Below are 23102 nucleotides of genomic sequence, written 5' to 3'. Positions count from 1 at the left end.
TTGGGATGTTGAAATGTATGTTTCCCCAAATTCCTACTCATTCCCAAGTGTTTGCACAGCTCACCCTGTGCCAGGCTTTGTCTCAAGCACACTACATATATTAACTCATTTAATTAAATTTCCATTGAGTTTCACAGTTTCTAGATTTATAGGATTTTCACCTGGAGACTTTTAGTTAAAAAAAAAAATCTGTGTGATCACTCCTTACCCAAAAGAACCTCTTGGAACTGTGACAGAACCTTCTAGATTCCAACCCACACTCTCCCTGTTAACACCTGTATCCGTGTGGCCGGCCCTCCCCTGTCCTGGAAAATTTAACCCTTTGTCTACTTGAGGGGCCAAGAGTGAAAGAGCTTTAAGGCAGCCTGGAACATGGGGAAGGAAGAGATCTGGGTACATTGGGTGAAAGACAAGCAAGCTCAGGGAGAAGCTGCCAGCTAGCCAGTGCCAGCCATGTTTCCTAAGATCTACCATCCAAGCCAAAGGAGAGGGATCTGTCCAAACTGGTGAGATGGTCTGGACTGCACTCTGACTCAGCCACACCTTCTTACTTAGCTCATTCTGAGGAAACACAGCTTGTGACACAGGGCAAGAAACTTCAGATGAGCTCATGTGCTCAGGAGCTCTGGGTAGGAGGTGATCATCGCCCTTGACAGAGAGTGGTACACTAGCTTGGAAGAAGGGCTCGGCCTTATGGGAATGCCACAGAAACAGGCGACGTGATGGCTTTATTTGGACATTGTGACCTGACTCTATCCATCCTGAAGTTTCCTTTCTGTTCACCTTTCCCCATTTGGTACCATTCCTGCATTGGGTGGTGACATTTCTGATAGTCTGACATTCTTCCTTTTGTTATAGTGGCAAAAAAATCGACCCATGTGACTGAGTAAGGGGCTATTTTGGAGGGACCTGGAGCTGCAGGAAGAACTTCCAGGTAAAGGTAAATCAGAAGCTTATGAGGAGGCAGGGGTCAGCGTTTAGTCTGGGAAGCCAAGTCCAGAGAGCCAGGGGTGGGATATGAACTGGGAGTATTTCAGAAAAGTGACTTCAGGGCCATGAAATGAAGAGCCCCCATCCCCACCCTGGGGGGCAGTTGCTTGGGGAAGTTGTAGGAGGCCCCCTGCTCCTTCACTGAGCATGTGTGGAGATGGTTCAAGGTTCAAAAGGCAGGGCAGGTAAGGCTGCTTTTCTACCTTATTCTTCCGAAGGGTGGTAAAGCATCCGATGTGAGCCTTCAATGACACAGTCACGTGGAATGCTCACTGTGCTATCTGACCCATTGCATCAGCTAGAGGACAGCATTTTGCTAAACCAAGTCTCTGTGTGGTGATTTGTGCTACCATATGGACCACTTATCAACAACACAGAGAGACAGTGCCACCCTAATCCATCTCTTCAGTGAAATACCCAGAGTTAAGGCTTGAATTATTCTCTGCATGATTATGGCTTGAGTGTCTGGTTTCCAGTTAATGGTGCTGTTTTGAGAAGTGTTAAGAATTCCAGGGGGCAGAGCCTAGAAGGAAAAAGTAGGTCATGAGGGGCCTGCCTTTGGAATTAAATCTTTACTTCTTCATCTTTGCCGTCGTAGTCTTCTTCTTCTTCCTCCTCCTCCTCCTCCTCTTCCTCCTCCTCCTCTTCTTCCTCCTCCTTCTTCTCCTTCTCCTTCTCCTTCCTCTCCCTCTTCCCCTTCCCCCCTCCTCCTCCTTCTCCTCTCCCTTCTCTTCCTCCTCCTCCCCCTTCTCTTCCTCCTCCTCCTCCTCCTCTTCCTCCTCTTCCTCCTCTTCCTCCTCTTCCTCCTCTTCCTCCTCCTCCTCCTCCTCCTCCTCCTCCTCTTCCTCCTTCTCCTCCTCCTCCTTCCCCTCCTCCTCCTTCTTCTTTTTTAATATTCTCTCCTCATCTTGGCTGCCATGATATGAGCTGCTCTATCAATGATTCCCACAATGATGGAAACCTCTGGAACAGGCATCAAATCAAATCTTTCATCTGGGATGCTGCTTTAACAACAAATTATCTGGGCAACAAGGTATCAGCGACAGAGAAAGATGGCAGAGAGGCTGAAAAGTTTGGCTCTGAGGCAGAGGAAAATGAGGGATGGAATGGAACAGAAATTGTAGGAGGATCTCGGAGCTCTTGGACAGCCCTGGATGTTGGCACGCTACGGCTCTGTCTGTCTTTGGGGATTGAGGACCATTTCTCAGTGGTCCCCAGCCATGGGGGTGAGGAGTTGGGCTGCTCTATAAATGAGGCTGGAAGTGGGAAGACAAGCAGCAGCATCCGAGTTATTGGAATGAGAGTAGCCATGGCCAAATGGGCTTAGCTGGGGAAGAAAATGATACTGAGAGAGGACTGACACACTCTCAGGAAAGGGAGGAGTCCCGAGTGTGGAGATTGTGATGAGGTGAGAGAATGGGTGGAGAGAGAGAGCTGGCAAGAAAGGGGCATGTGTCAGATACCTTGAGCTTTCACATGTCAGAGGTGGGATGATTTTGAATGAAGGCAAGTGTAAAATGTGAGCAGAGGAGTGGGCTAGTGAGGGACACAGGTGGTTTAAAAAATTCAAATTGCACCAAGGGAACCAGAAAGCTTTAGTGCCCCACTGGACAGTGGCTACCCCTGAGATGAGTGCAGGGGTTAGCGTGAGAAGCTGCCACCAGACAGCAAGCCCGACACCAAAGAGGCCGAGAACTCAAAGACATGGCCCTTGAATTAGAGAGGAAGATCTACCCAAACCCAAAGGTAGACATCTTGATGTACACGGTCTAATCCAAAGAGACAAACAGTAAGGCAGGGCCATCCAATTCTGTGTCTGCTTTGTCCAGACCAGAACCTAGGGAACTCTGCTTGCAAACAGCAAAGGGGGCAGAGAAAGCAAGGCATTTCCAGGATAGAGAGAAATGGAAACTTCAACAAGAACATCCACGACTTGCCCAAAATGACACCAGCAAAGGGCTGACCTCAGTCTCTGTCACTTCATCTCGCTCTTCTTCCCGCCCCCTTGGCTGCCTCTCTCGCAGTCAACCTATTGAGGTGGAGCCGGGCCCTGTGGCCTCCTCTCTGGATGCCCTCTGGAGATTTGGCATTTCAATTTGATACAGGGATGTGGAGGGGAATTTTCCTACTTGGCAGGATGGTGTGAAATCAGGAGGCAATGTTTTTCCTGCAGAGCAACAAGAGCTATCAAATCATGAGCTATCCAATCCTCCTCCTCGTATCCAGCTCTGTGGCTATTTACAGCGCTCTAACAGTTCTGTGTAATACCTTTTGCCTGGAGAAGACCTTCTCCTGCCACAAGTCTAAAACATCTCTCTGGTTTTCATTTCCAAGGTAGATGTACCTGTTTCGCTTTTCACTTCGACTTTGTTCTATAGTGAGCGAGGTAAGGCGTTTACCTCTCACCAGCCTAATCGCTCTTCCATGCGAGGTCCTGGAAAACGCCACCAATTCTGAAAGCAGGGAGAAGAATTCATTGAGCCCTTATCTCTTGCCAATAATTCTCTGAGGTACAGGCAATACAAATGGCAGGAAGGAAAAGAATGTGAGCCCACAACACCCAGGTTTAATCTTGGCCTTGCCAGCGGCTGTGAAGTCTTAGGTAAGGCTCTAAACTTCTCTGAATCCTGATTTCCTTATCTGCAAATCAAGAGAAACAATACTTGGTTTGATTGAGACAGAGGTTAAGTGTGGAATATAAGAGCTGATTAATTAAGGGAAAGTTCTTGATGCCCATCCATATTCCTGTCTGTATGGACAACCAGCTCTCTAGGGTCTAAGGTATGCATCTCTGAGGGTTTTCACTAATTAGCAAGTGTCTCCTGAGCAGTTGGGATTTCATGACCAGAACTGCATGCAAACTGGGTGGCTTGGATATCTGTGCCCATAAGTGGAGGCTGAGAAACTGTCAGATAGGGACTGTGCCTTCTGTTCCTATGCAGCAGGTTGGTTAAGAACATGACAAGCTGGGCACCCGTGGCTCACGCCCGTAATCCTAGCTACACAGGAGGTTGAGATCTGAAGACTGCGGTTCAGTGCCTGCCCAGGCAGGAAAGTCCATGAGACTCTTATCTTCAGTTAGCTACCAGAAAACCAGAAGTGGTGCTGTGGCTCAAGTGGTAGAGTGGTAGCCTTGAGCTGAAAAAAAAAAGGGACATCACCCAGGCCCAAAGTTCAAGCAGCACAATGAAAAAGAAAAGAAAAAGAACATGATAAGAAGTAGGATGGGAACATGGTGGTCTAGCTATGAGCCTTTATCATTAAGAATTTTTGTTAACATTCTTTTGCTGTATCCCAAGTACAGGGTTAGTTGCATTCAACGTGTATGAGCCTCTTATATTTAGTAAGATTCCTGTCTCAAGGTTCTGAGGAAGGTAGAATCCAGAAGAAAAGGAATTCTGGGTAAACTAGCTGAAAAGAAATTCTTGGGGATGGGCACATTTACATGGGAAGCCCAGGCTAGCCCAGGAAAGAAAAGGTAGCAAGGCTTCTTCTCTACTCGGCACTGGGTTCCCCAATACATCCCTGTCATTGGGGCCTGCAGAAGAAGTTTATGAGACTCCATCTCCACAGGGGACAGTGGGACAGGGTGGTGCATGCCTGTAATCTCAACCATGAGGAGAAGCCTCATAATCAATGGATTATTGGCTCTATTGTGCACTTGGGCAGGAAGAAAGACCCTATCCTAAAATCTAGCTCCAAACAGGGATGAACCCACGAGTAAAGTGGTAGAGTATCCCAGGGGCAAGCACAGGGCCCTGAGTTCAAAACCCCAGTAGTGCCCAAACAAACTATTCTTGAGTTGTTGTTGTTTTTTTTAAAATTAGTGAGTACAGGTTGATGTATTCAACGCTGCTTTATCCAAACAGAAAGGAGATGGGCCAGAGGCTGTTCTAGAAAACCACTACAATAGACTTTAACTAGGAACTCAGTACGGGATTCGGTGTTTGGAATCATGACGGTTGTTCCGTGATCTTGAGGAAAACTGAAAAGCATTTCAGAGAAATTATCGTCTGACACATTTGAGCTAGTAAATCCATCCTAATTAGGGACCGTCTCATTTCAGACTTCTTGCCTCATGCCATCATTAAATGAAATGGCTTTATTTTAAAATATCATCTCTCCAAGTTTTTTTTTTTTTTAATAATTTGTTTTGTAAATAGCCGAAGCAGCATCGGGGACCAGTCTCTAAGTATGAGCGTGAGCTTCGTTACTGCTTTTCCATCCTATCGTTACCACCTTGCTCTTTTATTTTATGTTTTTTTTTAAAAAATTGATTTATTTTTGTTTATGTAGTACCGAGGAATTGAACCTAGGGCTTCCTGCACACAAGGCAAGCATTCTACCACTAAGCCGCATTCCCAGCCTCACCGTGCTCTTTTAGATAGCAATACCTGGGGACACGGAGGCAGGTAGACATATTTCTTAAGGATAAGCTATAACATTTGGTGGAGTGCTTGGTCTGGTCCATGACCCCCCCCATACACACACACACACACCACACACACACACACACACACACACACACACACACACACACACACATACACTTTTAAGTAAACTCAAACCATTCCACAAGAGAGTTGGGTTCCTGACAGCATGGGAGGAAGAAAATGAGCCTGGTGGTTTTGTGTTTGATTTGTCCGGATGCCATGTGGAGTCAGGTGCCAGGGCCAATGGTGCATGATCTGAGCCGCCACACTGGCCCACCTGCCACCGTGCTTGCGGTGAACCAGCATTTGCAAAGCATAGCTTCCATCGTTCCTGTTCCTGGTGACATTGATGGAGAATGTTACTGGCACAGGTTCCATGATGGCTTCTTCTCTCCCTTTCTCTTGTGGATCTATTGTCCGTCCAGCCTAACCTAAGGGTAAGGGGATTTTGGTGTGTGTCCTGAACACTTTACTAACTATTCATCTAGCCAACAGTGTGGATGTTGGGTGAGTGTAGGTTTAAGTGAGATATTCAGGAGTGTTTGCAACTTGTGAAGGTGTGCACCTGTGTGTGCACTCACACGCATGGGTTCCATGTAGATTCAGCAATTCACCTTCCGGCCTCCAGGTTCACATGGGAGAGACGGAGGAGCTACAGTGCTCAGGTGTGTGGCGTGGTTTGGACGAAGCAGCCTGGAGGGAAGGGAGAAGCAAAGTCTTTGCTAGAATCAGCTGGCAAAGGGAAGGGTTGAGGGTAGACCAATGCCTGGAGCAGAAGCGTCTCCACCTAAAGCCTTCGCCAAGATAACCCTCTTGGTGGATTTCCATTGATCCCAAGTTCTTTAGGAGAGGGGGTACTGGATTTCTTCTCTGAGATGATCTGCCTTTCCCCGACATTGTCTCACAGTTGAATATAGAGTTGCTAGTTCAAAGTCAGGCCTTGTCGATCATAACCAGCTTCCATGCTTGAGAGAATCTCAGGATCCACCTTCCTACCGGCTGCGATTATGGCATGTTGATATGTCTTTATCATGTTGCCTTACCAAGTCTTCTTTTTTTTTATTTTATTTTAGGTTTTTGTTTTCAACACCTCGGCCTTCTGGACAAATTGCAAATATCATGCAAAGACTGTTTTTGCATGAGACATTTGAGAATAAGTTGTCAACATGACAGCCCGTTGCTGTGAAAATATTAGTGTGGAATTCCTGCCAGTGGCGTAGCTTCCTACGTGGCAGTGCGCGCGGGGCTGCCTCCTACCCAAACACAGCATGGCGACAGCAAGCTGGATGTCGGAACAGACATTTTAGGGTCACGTCACCCTCGAAGCCAAGTCATGTCTTGTCAATTTTTCCAGTCGTTTTTTTGTTATTGTTGTTATAGAAATGGATCCAGTCCTCTCTCACACTTGGACCGCTACCCGTCTGCCACGGTACTGAGAATTGAACTCTGGGCCTTGAATAAGCTTACTAGGCAAACACGGAATCGCTTGAACCATGCCCTCCCTCCTTTTGCTTTGAGGTTGTTTTGCAGATAGGGTGTCACATTCGCTTTGGGCCAGGGTGGCCTCAAATCACCATCTTCCTGTCTCCCCACTCCTCATATATTTGTCATGTCTTTTTACATCCCTTTGGAAGCATGAACAGTCTCTCTTCTCTTGACTTCTATGACATTAGCAATCAAAAAAAATCGGCAACCTAGCTCTCTGTAGACCATCTCTCAAGTTTTCTTTGTCTGATGACCCCTAAAGAATAGATGTAGATGGTGTGTCTTTGCTGAAGAAGTGACAGACATCAGGCCATGTCCCTGTGTCCAAGTGGTTACAGCCTTGAATCTGTGGTAAGTTGTCTCTGACACACATTTTTTTTTTTCTGAGAGTCACTCCTTTTCTCTGTCTAGTGAATAAGAACTTTTGGGGTTGAGTTCTGGTGGTGCCTTGGGACTATAAATATTCTGTTCTTCATTAAGTTCCCCCAAATATTTATATCAGTAGACGGATCTCTGGATGGCTATTGTACTCACTGGTCACAAATCATTAGTATATCGTATGTTCCATTGCTCAAATTACCCTAGATTGGACTCAGCCGGAGCACCTTTGGGCTGACTGTCTTATCCTTTACACAGATCTTTGTCCTTAGTATCTCCTTGATTTGTGTAGTAATACAGTGGTTCAGGCTCCTCTCTTACTTTCTGTGGTCCAGCTCTGAAATCAGCCATTCTTCTAAGGAGCGTCGGTTCTGTGTAGCAGAGAATTGTTCCTATCAGCAGATCTGGAGATTTGGTGGGTCCGTGGCTACGGAGGTGTTACTCTCGGTAGAACTGTGTACATAGATTTATGTGGACTGACGCACAACATGCGCATCTGCTGATATAGCGTGTGTATTCAGAATCATGCGTTTCCATTATTGCCATCTTCAGCTGAATACACAGGGTTTGTTACATTTTCTCTCTGTTCCAGGTGACAACTTGGTGATTTTCCTCCCTCTACCTGGATATAGTTGCTGTACATTGCAGCCAGCCCCTTCTCATCTGGATGCCTTCTCCCATGGCCCAGGCCCACATTCCACCCTGGGTCTCTTCCCAGGTATGAATGGATGTCCTTTATCATCCTTTGTGCCTTACATTTGACCTTGAGCCTACTGCGGCAATTGCTCTCTTGGCTTTGGACCTGAAGTGTCCAGGAAGGGACGGGGGAAGAAGGAAGAGATAGATGGAAATACAAACCAGATCTGGTCCTTTGTAGGAACCAGTTAGTGCCTGGAATGTATGCAGCCGTGCAAGAAATTTGCTTTATCAAATCAATTTCTAACACTTCCTTTTAATCAACATACAGAAACATACACATAATACATGCTAAGGGTTATGAAAGCTAGGTTAATGAGGCCCACCTCTGTAGGAGAGTTCGGTCTCACACGGACATCACACAATTTATCTTTCGTGTATACGGATCTTCTCTCCAAACTCCAGGCCTGGCTCCTTGCTTTCTCTCATAGCCCACAGGCCTCTGAGGAAGAGAGAGCTTCACTCGGTGAAAGGAAGAGAGACAAGACCCTGGACAGCGTCTCTGCCTCCTCCTCTAGGGTACTTTCTACTTCTCCACGGCCTCCATCCCAAGCTGACCTCTCAGCCCTATCCCTTCTCTTTTACCAAGGACCCATCTTGCTCCTGTCACAAAATGCCCGCAAGTCCTGAGGAACAAATAGGAACAAGAGGGCAAACTACAGTCACCCTTGTCTCTGGCCTGGCGTGTCGAATGCCACAGGGCTACCATCTCATCCTAGGTCGGATCTCACACTGCTGCTAAGGGCTGGACAAGGACAGGGTCAGCTGCTCTCTCCATGGTGGTCAGACCCTTCGCCACCACTGGAGAGTGTGTGATCGGCCTGCCAAAGCAAAGGATCCCCTCTGCCCGCCCTCAGAGCAAGCTCTACTCGGTGACACCATGAGAGTCTCCCCTTCACTTCATGCTCAGGCATCACCTAATAGACCTTTAGAAAAGGCCCATTGCCTGTGCTGTTATTTGAGACATTCGGAGAAGGGAACAGAGGTGTTACTAAGGGGTGACATCCGGCCACTTCATCCCTCGTGTGACAAATGACAGCTGTGCACATGGGGTTTAGACATAGGTCCCTCCACCGGCCTTTTTTATTTTGGCACGAATTTGGCTTAGGAGGAGGGGGGAAAGCTCTCTTCTATGAGTCACAGGAGAGAAAGAACACAGGTCCTCGGGGACTTCTAAACACCAGGGCCAGAGACCTTAGCAGTGCATGGTCACAGGAAAGTCCACCTCTACCCCACCGAGTCCTGTCCCTGCTCCAAGATTCTTGGGCCATGTAAAGCCTTCCCCGGGGAACACAGGGGGGCATGGTCATAACTAGTTAAACACCATCATTAAAATGAATTAATTAACTTAGTGTTAACTCTATTTTGTCTTCTTCTCTGGAATGGCATGTTAGCATCTTGTTAAAAGTTCCACCAGAACTGTCATGAGGGATTTCTGGGGACCCTTCTTCCTCAGGGGTGTGGGGGGCGGTGGAGGGGTGGAAAGATGGTTCAGCAAGCAGACAGGCTGTCATCTTGTCCCATGCCAAAGGCCTCTCTCTTGCTGGCAAAAAGTTGAGAAGGGCAAATGGAAGTATTCCTTAGCAGTCTATACTGTAGTCAATTGAGCCCCCTACCCCAATTTTCTAATGTAGAGAATGCTTGGCTAAATTTAAATTTCTGAGAAATAACCAGCAATTTTTCTTTTTAGTATAAGTATATCCCCCCAAATTGCACAGGGCATACATTTACGAAGCACTGGTCATTCTCCCATAATTTCCTACTTAGCAGTGTGTCTTGTATTTTCTCTATAACCCCACATCTATTTCTAACTTTTTGGCTCACTGCTCCAGGCAAGAGAGCTTTCTCCTCTCAAATCAGATGGTTCTGTAATTATGGAATTAGCCTTGGAGGTTGTCTTTATTGTTTCTGTCAGCTATCCTTATTTCCACAATCTCAGGAGACTTTACAGTTGAGTCTTATTAACATAGATAGAATGACTAATGTGAATCTGCTGATATCTTAATCGTTTAAGCGTAGGGCTCATCACGCATCACATCAGGGGTTCTGTGAGAAGCTGGAGACGTGAAAAAAAAAATACAGGGCAGACCTTGACCTGGAGGAACTTACTACTTGGAATAGGGGGTCTAATGGCCTACCATCTGGTTTTGTAAATAAAACTTTATTGGAACATAGCCACACCTATTTGTTGACACAGTGGCGATGGCTGCTTTTAGCCTCAGTGGCTGAGCTGAGTGCTTGTGACGGAAACCGTGTGGCCTGAAGCCTAAAATATTTACTTTCCGTCTCTTGACATCTAACTTCGCTGACCTCTGACACTGAAGAAGGACCAGTGAGCAGCATGAATAATAGACTGAGAGAGAAAGGCGGAAGCACAGAGAGGAGGGTGCCTGGGTCTGTCATCATGCAGCTAGAAGAGTCTATCCAAGCTGATGCTGGTGCTGAGATTGAAAAGACAGGACACAGAGTGGGCATGAGAGTAGGCCTTGACTTCCGAGCAGAAGCAGCCATGAAGGACACTTTCCTACACGTATGGAGGGTCTCAATATATCCAGTTCACTTAGGCCACACGTGGTCCCTTACATCATAGACACACTAAGACTTGAAATTGGGACCCATATTTTATTCAGGAGTCACTGCAGGCAGAGTTTAAGTCGACATCCCCAAGATTGGCAGAAAGAAATGGAAGGGCCGACACTGCAAATCAGAGCAAGTCCCTCTGAAGTCTCCATCCCCAGGACCCTCCAAGCTTCCCGCGCAAGGCACCTGTCTGTGAGGATAATGGTACTCCGGCTCCTGATGTAGCTCACAGTAAAGTGGTGATTCTTAGTGCAATGAATGTTTCTCCTGAGGGCCACTGGACAATGCCTGGGGCAATGCCTGGGGCAATGCCTGGGGCAATGCCTGGGGGATCTTTAGTTGTTTCAACTTTTGGGGTGGGGGGGCATGGGTAATACAGGGAGTTGAATTCAAGTCAGCCAATCCCGAGAGGCTATCCACTGTGTGCTTCCATCTGGATAACATCCTAGAAATGACAAAGTTGTGGTGACACCAGCTCAGAGGTTGATGGGAAGATCAGGAACTGCAGATCCACTGCACAGGGGCACTGGGAATGTTCTAGAGTAAGAGTTTCACATCGGGAACGTTCTAGAGTAAGAATTTCATATCACACAAGTAGGGCCAGTCTTACAACCCACGTGTGAAAACTCATCAAACTGTCTGCTTAAGGTGGTGGGCTTTGTATGTGTGTTGTATCTCAACAAACCCAATTTGAAAAATCCACCTGACACCAGCCTCCTACCTCAGTACATGATGCTTGTAGTGGAATTCCTGTCCTGATCCAAAGTGTCCTAGCACTCTTTTCCCACCCCTGTCATTACAATTCAACCACCACAATGACTTTAGCGATATTTACATGTTAGTCTTAATTGTGTGTATGTGTGTGTGTGTGTATGTGTGTGTGTGTGTGTGCCCACGTGCGTGAGTGCATCGGTACTGGGGCTTGAACTCACAGCCCAGCTGCTGTCTGTCCATTAGCTCTTTTCACTCAAAGCTGGAAGTCTGCCACTTGAGCTACCACTCCACTTCTGGCTTTCTGATGGCTAATTGGAGATAAGGCTGGCTGGGAACTGTGATCTTCAGATCTCAGCCTCCGGAGCAGAATTACAAGAGTGAGCCACCGGCACCTAGTTCTGATGACTTTAATATCAGAGAATTGCAAAAAAAAAAAAAAAAAAAAAAGAAAACACAAGTTAGTTATGAGTTTTGAAGCAGACTCTGAAGGTGAATTCACACTCGTGGTTATGAACTTTTCCTTAGCGGATGTGCAGGTAAGGTGGGGACATTGTTCACTGGGCCTGACCTTGGTCTGTGCTGGGTCATCTTCATTTAGGAGACCTTTGAGGGGATGCTTGACTCTGATCTTGGTTGAATCACTTTAGGGAAGGTGCCAGCCATTGGTTCAGGCCCCTTTGAGTTCTGACTGGCCTGGCTCTGTGTCTGGAGCCCCAGAACACGCATCCCGCCCATCAGGTCCACTTCCAATTGGGACCATGTCCACTCCACACAGCAACTGCAAACCCCTTTCCTTCCTAACCATCGATGTGCCCTCCAGATACCATGCTTCACTTTCCCCTCCAGTCTTTCAACACAGCAGTAACACCTGCCTTTTTGAGACATGATTTCCTGGGAAATCAAATCAGGAGGTCTTTATGTTTGCTCTGCCCACTGCCAGGCATTGTCCCTAAAACTAGTTGTCTCTGCCTTCTCCTCAACTCCTTGTAACTGGAAGGATCTGGTTTGGGAGCCAAGCCCTGTGGAACTGCTGGACTTCTATCTCCAGGGCCTGCAGCATCTGTTCAAGCCAGGAGGCTCTCCTCTAAGCCTGCAGGCTCCTTGCTGTCTGACCCAGGCCATCTATCCTTGCTTTGAATTACAAATGGAACTGGAAGCCAAGCGCTAGCCCAGTGCATCACAGTTCTCACCGAGGAACAGACTGAGCTGCCAGCCAGCAGGACTTGGCGATGAAAGCCCGTGGACATCTGAGAAGCAGTAAGTTTGTACCAATGCGATGGTGTGTGTGTGCGTGCGTGTGCGCACATGCCTACGGGCATGCTTGCACCTCTACAAACAGCTTCACTCTGTACGGAAGCCATGCACTTCTCTCCGCTGCTGTTCTCCTTTGGGATGAGCGGGTTTTGTTGGCGATGGCATCGGGAAGCGTGGCCAGCCATGTGACGTGGCACAGAACTGGCTTCCATTAAAGGAAGGTCACTGCCGTTGGTCCCGCCCCCTTGGAATTCTCACTGGCCTGGTTCTGTGTCTAGAGCCATAGACCACACTGCTGATCCATGGGGAGGTTCTTGCAAATGACTCTTCTTGGTGCCAATGGGACCAGGGGGAAAATGCATGATGCTGCATGTGTAATTTTTTAGTCACAGGTGGACAGTCGGCATCTCTCCTCTCCCAGGCCCAGTGCACGTGTATACACACACACACACACACACACACACACACACACACACACACACACACCCCCTACCCCTGCAGTTTGGTTTGTCTGATAATCAGCAGTATGGTATGGGGTAGGGGGATGGGTTCTTGGGAAGAGTGTGGTCTTTCCTCTCGGGTTGTCTCAGCCTTCTCCTTGCCTCAGGACTGGGGATGGGGAATGTGGATGTAATACTCCATGCTGATGATTCTGTACATGCGTGTTTTGGAAACCCAGAAGCAGGAAGAGGGAGGTATTCATTATTTGATTGCATTCATCCACTCATTCATTCATGGATCCGTTCAAAGCGCCTTCTGTGAGGCACAGTGAGGTTTCCTTTTTTCTCTCCAGTAGCTCTGGGAGATTGTGGTTGGTAGGAGATTAAGCCTGGGCTGCTGCTTGCTGACTCTCCAGGTGACTTCGCCCACAGTGTTTCCTGTCTCAGGGCTGCCTGTGTCTCCCCTGAGCTTCCTTGCACTCTGGCCCTCTGGGTTCCTGCTCTGTGGGGCAGGAGGGTCTGACGCCAGGGCTGGGGCAGCCTCCCTCTTCCTTCCACTCCAGGCAAGTCTGAGTGGGCGGGGCCCACACCACGCTCCTTTCAGGCTCCTCCTCAAGGCTCTCCCTCTTCTTTATCCTCCTCAGTCCCCTCAGTCCCCTCAAACTGAGGGCTAGATGAACAGATGAGGGAGACCAAGAGAAAACCAAGCCAGCAAAATCCCTCCAAAGCCCAAGATTTCCTACAGCAAGTGGGAAGTACATCGTCAGGTTTCAACCTGAACAGAGCAGAGCGGAACAGAACAGAACAGAACAGAATCTTAATGCCTCCTTCTTTGCCTTTTGAACCCGACTGGGTGTTCTCTGTCAAGTCAGAGATGTGGGTCGGGATGGAGACTGCCTTAGGTACACATCACCATGGCAACGTTTAGGCAAACTGGTTTGGTGGATATGATGGGATAGTTTCCTTTCCTCTTCGTTTCTTTCCTTTCCTTTGCTGACACTATTCTAAGTTAAAGGACAGCTTAGCCGGATGAATATCTCCCATTGTTTTTTTTTTTGTTGTTGTTGTTAATTTTTATAAAGAGATTTCTTACCTTTGGATATGTTCAACTGAGAAGTAGTAAGCACTTAGCTAAGGTGTCAGCCAAAGGTGGACTGAGTTCCCTGAGTTTTTGTGGATAACCAGAGCACGTGACTCATGAGTCCGGTTGGACGGGACCAGTTGTGTTGTTGGTAGATGAAAGATGGGGACACTTGTGTGTGCATGTGTGTGAGTTTGGGTGCCTGCCTAACAGAATGGGCGGGAGGGGGGCTAGTGGTGACTTTAATCTGAATATCCATGCTCTCCCTTACGATCCTTCTGTTTGCCCTCATTATAGTCATATCCAATGTCATTCAAGTTTTCTTTATCTGCTTAGCCAGAGTTTGTGTCACCGTCTCTCAAGTCCCTGGGGACACTCACATACCAGTAGGACCCTGGAAAATCAAAACGAGCTTCCTCCACAGGGGCCCAGGGCAGAGGCAGAGACATCGTGGACTCATCCCTTCTGGGGTTCATGCTGGTGGCCTTCAAATGCCTACATGTAAAGAAATGGGGGGGGGTGGGACAGGGGAGAGACTCTTGTTTCTTTAGTTCTTGTATTTCATCGCTTGCATCCTTAAAACATTAAGGTCACCTGTGTGCAGATTGGCTCCCTGAACATGGGTGCAAGTTTCTGGGTCTCATCTTCTTAGGGAGAGGGTTTGTGATCTTGAAATTCTAAATTGCAAGAGTTCTGTGAGCTGCACAAAGGTGGGGGTATTGGAGATGGAATCCCCAAGTAGTGACTAGTGGAATCCGATGGAGCTGGTCCCCCTTGTACTTCCCCATAGCTTCCCTTTGAGGGCAAGCTTGTGAGCTAGAAATGGTAGCTCTTTGATGGAGGAATCCAAATAGAATAGTCTCCTCCAGGGATTAAAACACCGGAAAGGCCACAGCTTCTATCATTGTGTGTCTTACATTTTCAATGGACAGTGCATTTAGAAATCCCATGGGTGTATAGAAAAATTGAAGTTGAAGACTGCTTAAAAATATATTTGAGGAACTTACCACTGGGGATTATTGGTGATTCTGCTTGATTCTTCAGCCACCCTGATTTTTCTCTGCCTTTGGCTAGCTTTGGAAGGCAGCATCTTAGCTTTGGAAAAAACCAGAGCAAGCAAAAAAGAATGTTGGCATCCACTGAGGTCTCTCTTTTTGAGATCCACTTGGCAAGTTTGGGATGTGCAGCCATCCTTTCTTCTGTCTCTCCTATTATTTCTCAGGTCACAGTTCTTGTTTAGAAACGAAATATCCTTGTCAGAGATTCTTCTGTATTTATTTATTTTTTTCGACTTTAGAAGTTTCTAGGGCATGGAAACCTGTACGAAACCAAGTTACCTCCAAAGCAGTATTTTGACCCCTGTTTCTGAAAGTTCATTTATTATTCAGGTACACAGTCCCCGGCCTCCTCAGGAGACTGAAAACAACTGTGTGGATGGATACTAGACAGAGGTGGAAAGAATCTAGTTTACACCATCCAGCACCTTCTGACTCCAGCTTTGAGTCCATTTGGAACTCGCAGGACTCTTTGTGGAAGGAAAGAGTGACTTTTCCTCTCTGGTCTTTGCTTAGGCTCTAACCACTCTTGGTTAGACTGCAGTGCAGTCTAAGTAGAAGCCAAAAGTAGACTCTTTCGACTTCAGTCATTAGGGAGAGCAGAGTAAATCAAGTTGCTTATAAAGGAAAAAAAACAAAACAAAACCCAAGGGTGAGGTTCCCCAGGGGTGTGTTGTGAGGATCCTACTGCAAGAGGAAGGACACGGTCCAAGCAAACACTGCTGCATCGTCAGTATTCCAGCTGGACAGAGTTCCTGCTAGTTTCTCTGGGCAGAGTAGAGATCCACGGTCAGATAAAAATCCACTCATCACCCTCTGCACAGCCGCTGGGCAAGTGGCCAGCCTGGGAGAACAATCATTTCCTCGCTTTGAAATTCAATTATTAGTTCATATTCATTGGAAGCCTACAATGCTGTTAGCCTTGTAGCCAGGGTGCAAAGGAAGGCGTCTGATGGGATTCATTTTTTCCTATTAGCCTTTCCCATTTTTCATTAAGCAAGTCAGCGTGTCACTAGTTAAGGGAGGTGGAGCCAAACCTCATCCCGTTGCTACTAAATGGTGCTTTCTGTCCTCTCCCCGTCTCATCCCAGCTCCGAGGCCAAACTGGCCTGTTGCGCAGTCCCCTCCCCTGGTCTCATCTTTCAAGGAGGTGAAATGTCCTAGTTGACTTAAACAAACCACTCAAATGTTTAACAAGTTATTTTTGCGTGTGTGTGCTGGTTCTGGGACTTCAATCCCGGCCCTAGTCACTGTCCCATAGCTTTTCTCCCCCAAGGTTGATGAGTACCTACTTGTACCTATTTGAGTCATTATTCTACTTGTAGCTTTTTTTTTTTGCTGGTTAATTGGAGATAAGAGTCTCTTGGATTTTCCTGCCTGAGCTGGCTTTGAACTGGGATCCTCGGACCTCCTAGCTCAGGTCTCAGCCTCTTGAGTAGCTAGGGTTGCCCGAGTGAGCCACGGGGTTCCTGGCTAAACATGCTATTTCATCCTGTTTTAGGGGCAGAGGTAAGAAGAGAAGGAGTTAGAATGGGGGTGTTTCTCCCCCTGTGTGTTTGTTCTTAGCATTTACTGTGATCACTGTCTGTTGGACTCAATGCTTTGTTAGTTTTCTTTCCTAGTTCTCATATCCTCCTTAAGACATAGGCTGTAATGGACGCCCCTTTAAAAACTTGGAAACCGAGGCTGCGACCATCCCAGGACATGACAAGGCCTAAGAGTCAGTCAGGGTGCATGTCTTCCCACGAGGGCTCTGGGAAGAGGGAGTCTGCAGGCTGGCTCTGTAGCTTTGAACCCTGGTCAGAGCTCTGTGTTCTCAGAAGTCCAAAGACAAGAGGGAATGACTCAGGGACACCTCTGTTGTCCTTCCAGGAGAGGACTGGGAACTGAATCTAAAGCTCAAGTGGGGAGAAATGTTCCTAATTAGAGGTCTCACATGTAGAGTTTCTTGAAGCTTCAAGCATCCATTTAAGAATACATGCTTATGCTTGACTTGGCTCCTGACACCAACCTGTAGCAATCTTATTTTCAAATTGCACACTTTTGAACAGTGCCTTTAAAAACCAAGTTGCCATGGGTAAGATCAGCTTAGATGGTCCCAGGAGCAGAATAGCTTGAACACCTGCTCAGCAACATGGCGGTCTGTCTACAGGTTGGGCGATGATGTCAGCCCAAAGGGAGCTCAGGTTGTGCCCCTCTTTGAGGTTTATTGGCTTGGTGCTACCTGAGGTTGACTCTAATAGGGAATTGTTTCAGCTCCTCTATTTTGCCTATTAGATGAGCCTTGGATGAAATGATTTAGACATGAGTAAGTCGGGGTGGGGGGAGATTGCAAGGGAAGCCAAGATTTTTGCAATGCATTGCTGTTTTTCCTCCTGGGGATACAGTGGGCTGTGGTTAACAGCCAGGTGCAGAGAAGTTTATAGACTGCCAGTAGCACAGGAAGCCAAGAGCAGAGGGAGTTGATGGCAACAAGCACTATCGTCTGAGGGTATTTTATGGGTAGCTCAAGGTCTTCCCTGAGAATGTCAAAGTCAAACATAATTAAGTCAAGTTTGCAAATAAATCACCCTGGCTCCAGAAGATATCTATGATCCAAGGAGATTAAACAAGCTTGTTGCTAGGTCCTAGGTCTTAGGTTAGTACTGGATTTTCTGTAGAAGAGAAAGTTGGATCGTGGTGGAGAGATTTCTTTCTCTTTCTTCTTCTCCTTCTCCTTCTTCATCTCTATCTTACTCCTCCTCCTGTCATGGATCTTGAACTCAGGGCCTGGACACTGTCCCTGAGCTAAATTTTGCTCAAGGCTAGTGCTCTAGGACTTTGAGCCACAGCTCCACTTCCAGTTTTTTTTTTCTGAGTAGTTCTCTGCAGATAGGAGTCTCACTGACTTCTTTGCCAGGGCTGGCTCCAAACTATGATCCTTAGATCTCAGCCTCCTGAGTAGGTAGGATTATAGGCATGAGCTCCCAGCTAATTTTTCTTATTTTTCTATCAGAAGGAAGAGTAAATATTTGAATTTAGGTGGTATGGTAAGATCTGGAGGGGATAATGAGTGCCTAAAAGGTTATTTCTAGGAGAGACTATCCAAACCAAAACTTTAGGGCAAGATGTAAATATCATTAGACAGAATCCAGAACATAAGCAAAGCCAGGTCCTAATGTTCCGAGTGTCTTGTAGGCTGGCCAAGAAGTCCTCTCCCCTCCAGGATGGAGTTTTAGCTGTATACAGACCCAATGACACAGATGGAGCAGTTTGTACCAACAGCCATCAACCCAGGCAAGTTCCAGGCTGCACTGGAAGACATTTTTGGCCACACACTTAGGCTTCAGGGTAGCTAGTATTGGCTCTGATGGACTAAGCTCTAAACTGTCTTAGGCTGTGACAAGACAGGCTTTCCTTTTGCAAACATTTTATTATATGGATACTTACTGACCCCTGAACCTAGTTTCTGAATCTCTTCTTCATGACATAATAATGGTTTAGCTTACAATGCTTCCTGGGAATTCCTCCCACCATACCTAATCAAAATATTACAAAGAACAAGTATGGGGTCACTATGATCGATAGTCTGAGAGTTTTCTCCTGGGCACACTGTCTCTCTAAGTCATGTCTTGGAGGCAGGCATTCTGGATGTCTTGGGCTGGTTAGCAGTCATAGTACTTGTTCTGTCCAGTGTAAGAAAAGTTACAGAACTCCTGGGATATTATTTTTCTCATTGACAAGAGTGTGGCTGTTTATAGTTAATGTTCATCATATGCACACTGGTGTAAAGAACTTTCTGTGTTTTTCCCTAAGTGCCCTGACCAAACTGAGCGACTGTGCTGGGTGGTTTTTATTTATCTTACAGACTGCCAATAGTTGTAGAAGCCAAGAACAGAGGGAGTTGACGGCAACCAACAGTTTCTTCTGGGATATTTCTATTTGTTTTTCTTTCTTTTCTTTTCTAAATGTGTTTGTTGGTCCTGGAGCTTGAACTTAGGTCCTAGCGGCTCTTCTTTAGCTTTCCCAGGCTAGCATTCTACCACTTGAGCCACAGCTCTACTTCTGGCTCTTTTTTTTTTCTTTCTTTTGCCAGTGAATTAGAGAGAGGAGTTCCGTAGGCTCTCCTGCCAAGGCTGGCTTTGAACTATGGTCCTTAGATCTCAGCCTTCTGAATAGCTAGGATTACAAGAGTGAGGCATCCATGTCAGCTTTCTTGTCGGGTACTTCATAGATGACTCATGGATGCTTGTGAGCTTGTCAAAGTCAAGTTTGCAAGTAAATCACCCTGGGTCCAGAAAAGGGGGTCAAAAAAACCCTTTGCTAGGTCCATTCTCCTTTTTTAAAAAAATTTAAATTTTGGTTCTATTTTGCATCCCAGGGCAGACAGTATCAATAAGCTGAGTTGCCCTTCGCTTTCTTGTTGGGTTCAGCAGTGAGGGTGAGGGGAGCGAAGTGAGCAGAAGGGAATGCCCTTGTGTGACCTGGGACTTGCTGCATCCCCCACCGGGCTCACAGGTCGCTGTTGAGATGCACCTTCCTTCTTTTTCTTCCGGTGGAAAAGGGATGGTGGACCTCGCTGTTTCCAGTTCTGCCATACCATACTATTCCTGCTGTTTCCTTCCACCCACTCACTCCTTGGCACATAGTGCCTACATCACACTCTCTCTTCACATACTCCACTTGAGCATGCTGCGTGCCTCTGCTAGAATGCCGATCCATGCACATGGAGTTAACTGATAGGCTAGTTATTGTACAGACAAGGTGAGAGAGGTGGGTTTCCACACCGGATATTCTGTCTGATCTCAGGGCTTCGTGATGGGTGCCTGTAATTTAGGCTGGTCATCTCTGGGGCCCTTCCCTGACACTGCCTGTCCCTCTAGGAAGTCACAATGCACGAATCTATCTGCCTCCTATCCCCTCGTTGTTGGGCATGACTTTGTACTATGAAAAATCTGGTCTGGGGTGCAGGCCATACAGCAGTGTGTTCTCAAGGGAACACTTGAGCAATGACTGAGCCTGGCTTCGGAGTCCCTATCCCCCCTCATCTGAGGGACGCAGCACGCAGGGATTCCCCACAGAACAGAGGGGTTATATAGGAGTTTGCCTGGCACTTGGTCAACCCAAAAGCATTTCAGGAGGTCACTCCCAGGAGGAGCAGGTGGTCAGGTCCCAGGCCATTCTTTATTTCTTCAGAGTGGAGTCCTGAACAATGGAGGTGCGTGCAGTTCAGAGATTGCCAAGCGCTTACCTGGCTTTGTGCATTTTCTTCATGTTCTCTCCCCAAATAGCTTGGTTGGCTAAGATACCTGACATGCAGTCGGTGGACTATGTTGTTGAAAGCATTGGTGAATGGCATAACATCATCACTGGATTGAAATCAGTAAGAGAACAGGAAACCATGCTTACAATACTACTTGATTGTCTCTCATCTTCTTTCAGAATAGAGTAAGGTCAAGACTGAGAGAAGAAGTGACTGGGAAAGAAATAAGGCTGGGAATATTTTCTAGGGGAAAAAAAGCTACCATTATGAATGGGCAGGAGATACCACACATCATCTCAATTAATGTTAAAGAAATGCTGTTGCTCTCCTCCCCAACCCCCCGCCAGTTCTGGGGCTTGAATTTAAATCCTCACATTCTCACTTGTCTTTTTCAAAGCTCAAGCTAGTGCTCTACCATTTGAGCCACGTCTTCACTTCTAGCCTTTTGCTGGTTAAATGGAGATTTAAGTAGCAAAAATCTCACACATGTTTCTGCCCTTCAAACCACGATCCTCAGATCTCACCCTCCTCTGACTAGCTAGGATCCCAAGCATGAATCACTAGTGCCCAGCTGTCATTTCATCTTTACCACTGTGAAGCTGAGAGCATGATCCATGTATTACGGGAGAGGATGTTGCGGCCCCGTGAGACAAAGCACATCACCCCCAAATTCACCTTTCCGGTAAAGTGCAGCACTGGGATTAAAATCCCAATCTGCCCTCAGATCTTAGGACTCTGGTGATTGGCTTGGATGCCTAGCAGGTATAGGCTGTTAATCCTAGCTTGTGGGTACCATCGAGATGGTACCCCAATATCCTGCCACACCCATAACCTCACCACCCAAGGAATTTTTTTTTCTCCCCGTGTGATCCCTCCTTGCCTGGTTCTCCCCCGGCGCAGAGGTTGCTTGCTTGCCAGTTTCCTCTTCTCATTGTGAAATGGTTTTCCCTGTCGCTGCCTGCCCCAGCCCTTAGGCGGGAGGTAGTGAGGAAGATGCACTAGTGTTTGCCCTGACCTGTCTGTCACTTCTCACGCTGCACTGGGGGGAACGCTGTGTCTCTGCTTTATTCATCTTTCCAATTCGACATCGTGTATGTTTTAGGGTCTTTACCTCCGGCCCAACTTTGACTCAATGTTGTTTACCTTTTAAAGCAACCCCCGGAAGAGAGGAAAAGCTCTTTTTCTTGCCAGATGCTAAAAGAAAAGAAGAAGAAGAAGAAGAAAAAAGACTCCTCTGGGCACTCTGGGTCACGCGCAGGTAAATAGGAGAGATGCTCAGATGCCAGCTACTCACCAGCAGTGATGCTGGCCTTGGGGGAGCAAAGCCTCTAAGGCAACGTGTGGAGCATTTTAACATGCAGGGGAACCACCTGGGGTCAGGGGAAAATAGATTCTGAGTCAGTAGGTCCCCAGTGGAACCTGAGAGTCAGCATTTCATGCCATGGAATTGCAAGGTGACATTGTAAACAGACCTTTCTGGAGTCCACGTTCTCGTATCCCTGCTCTCCTGTCCCTAAGATTCTGCTCATTCCCAAGAGCCTCTCTGGGCTTCACCTCCCACAAAATCTGGGGCTCACTCAGTGTTCTCACCTTTTAGGGGTTCTGGCCTTTTGCGGTTTAGGTTGGAATCTGTCTGCTGAGCCCTTTAGAGGATAACAGTTAGTTGTCACTGGCTGGGAGACAAAAGAAATGCATATTTTGGAGCCAGTTTTCCCTGAAACACTAATGGTACCTTTATCTCTGGGTAATTAAAGCTCTGACTTGATGAATGCATAATTACGCCTAAGCCGGACTAAAATGATCGCCTTGGTCTTTCATCTTCAGCTGACTTTATTTAGAGAGGTAACAGTCTCAGCGTGCTGTGAGGAATAGCTGTTCCAAGGTGTCTGCATTGGGTGGAGTCACGGGAGGCCGGGGTCTGGTCACCCCCTCAATCACAATGGTGTTTAGAACTGGAACCGGGAGCTCTTGTCTCTGTCTCCACAGAGTAGTGACTTTTAGTGGCTAACGAGGCACTGGACAGACAGTAGTGTCAGGGTTTGCTAAGCTATGGGATCATAAGTCCCATGAATCCTGGTCCCCATCTTGTTTTGGGATGCGGTCGCACAAATGGGGTGAGAACCTTCTGCTTTATCTTCAGCTCTCAGGCTGGAACACAGATTTGCTCTTCAGTCTGGCTTTCCTCACCCCTAGCTATGCCGGTATCACTGTCATCTGTGACTTTGGCATGTTCTAAGCCAAGATTGATTTTGCCTTCTCTCCTCTTTGGGGGCTAGTTGCCCCTCGAGGCAGCCCAGGGCACTAGAGAAATGTCTAGGCCTTAAAATACCCAAGCAAAAAGGGGCCTGTGAGTGCTGGTAGAACACCTGGCTTCTAGACACCAGTGGACTCCAAATGTCTCCTGGTTCCTTCCTGCTCTGAAGCTCTGAAGCTTCCATGCTCTGAAGCAAAGGATACTGTGGAACTCTCTGAAGGTCAGATTTCTCATGTGCTAAGTTCAGCCCTCATAAGATGTATTGTATTGGTCTAGTACCTTAAGAGTTCCTATTACAGGAGAGGGTCATTGAATGCTCTCTAGGTGCTAGAGACCAACAGAAACTATTTGGGTTGCTGTTTCTGAGGGTTCTCCTCTCCCTAATGGATCTAAACGCTGTTGTCCAATCTGAGATCCTGTGGGATCCAATGAGATTTAAAAGCTATTTAAGATGGGTCTACGTGAGCTCTCCTTCTGATCTCCATGAATACAGGGGTGGT

This window comes from Perognathus longimembris, chromosome 17 (assembly GCF_023159225.1).
Source record: "Perognathus longimembris pacificus isolate PPM17 chromosome 17, ASM2315922v1, whole genome shotgun sequence".
Lineage (NCBI taxonomy): Eukaryota > Metazoa > Chordata > Mammalia > Rodentia > Heteromyidae > Perognathus > Perognathus longimembris.
This window is presented reverse-complemented; position numbering follows the sequence as displayed.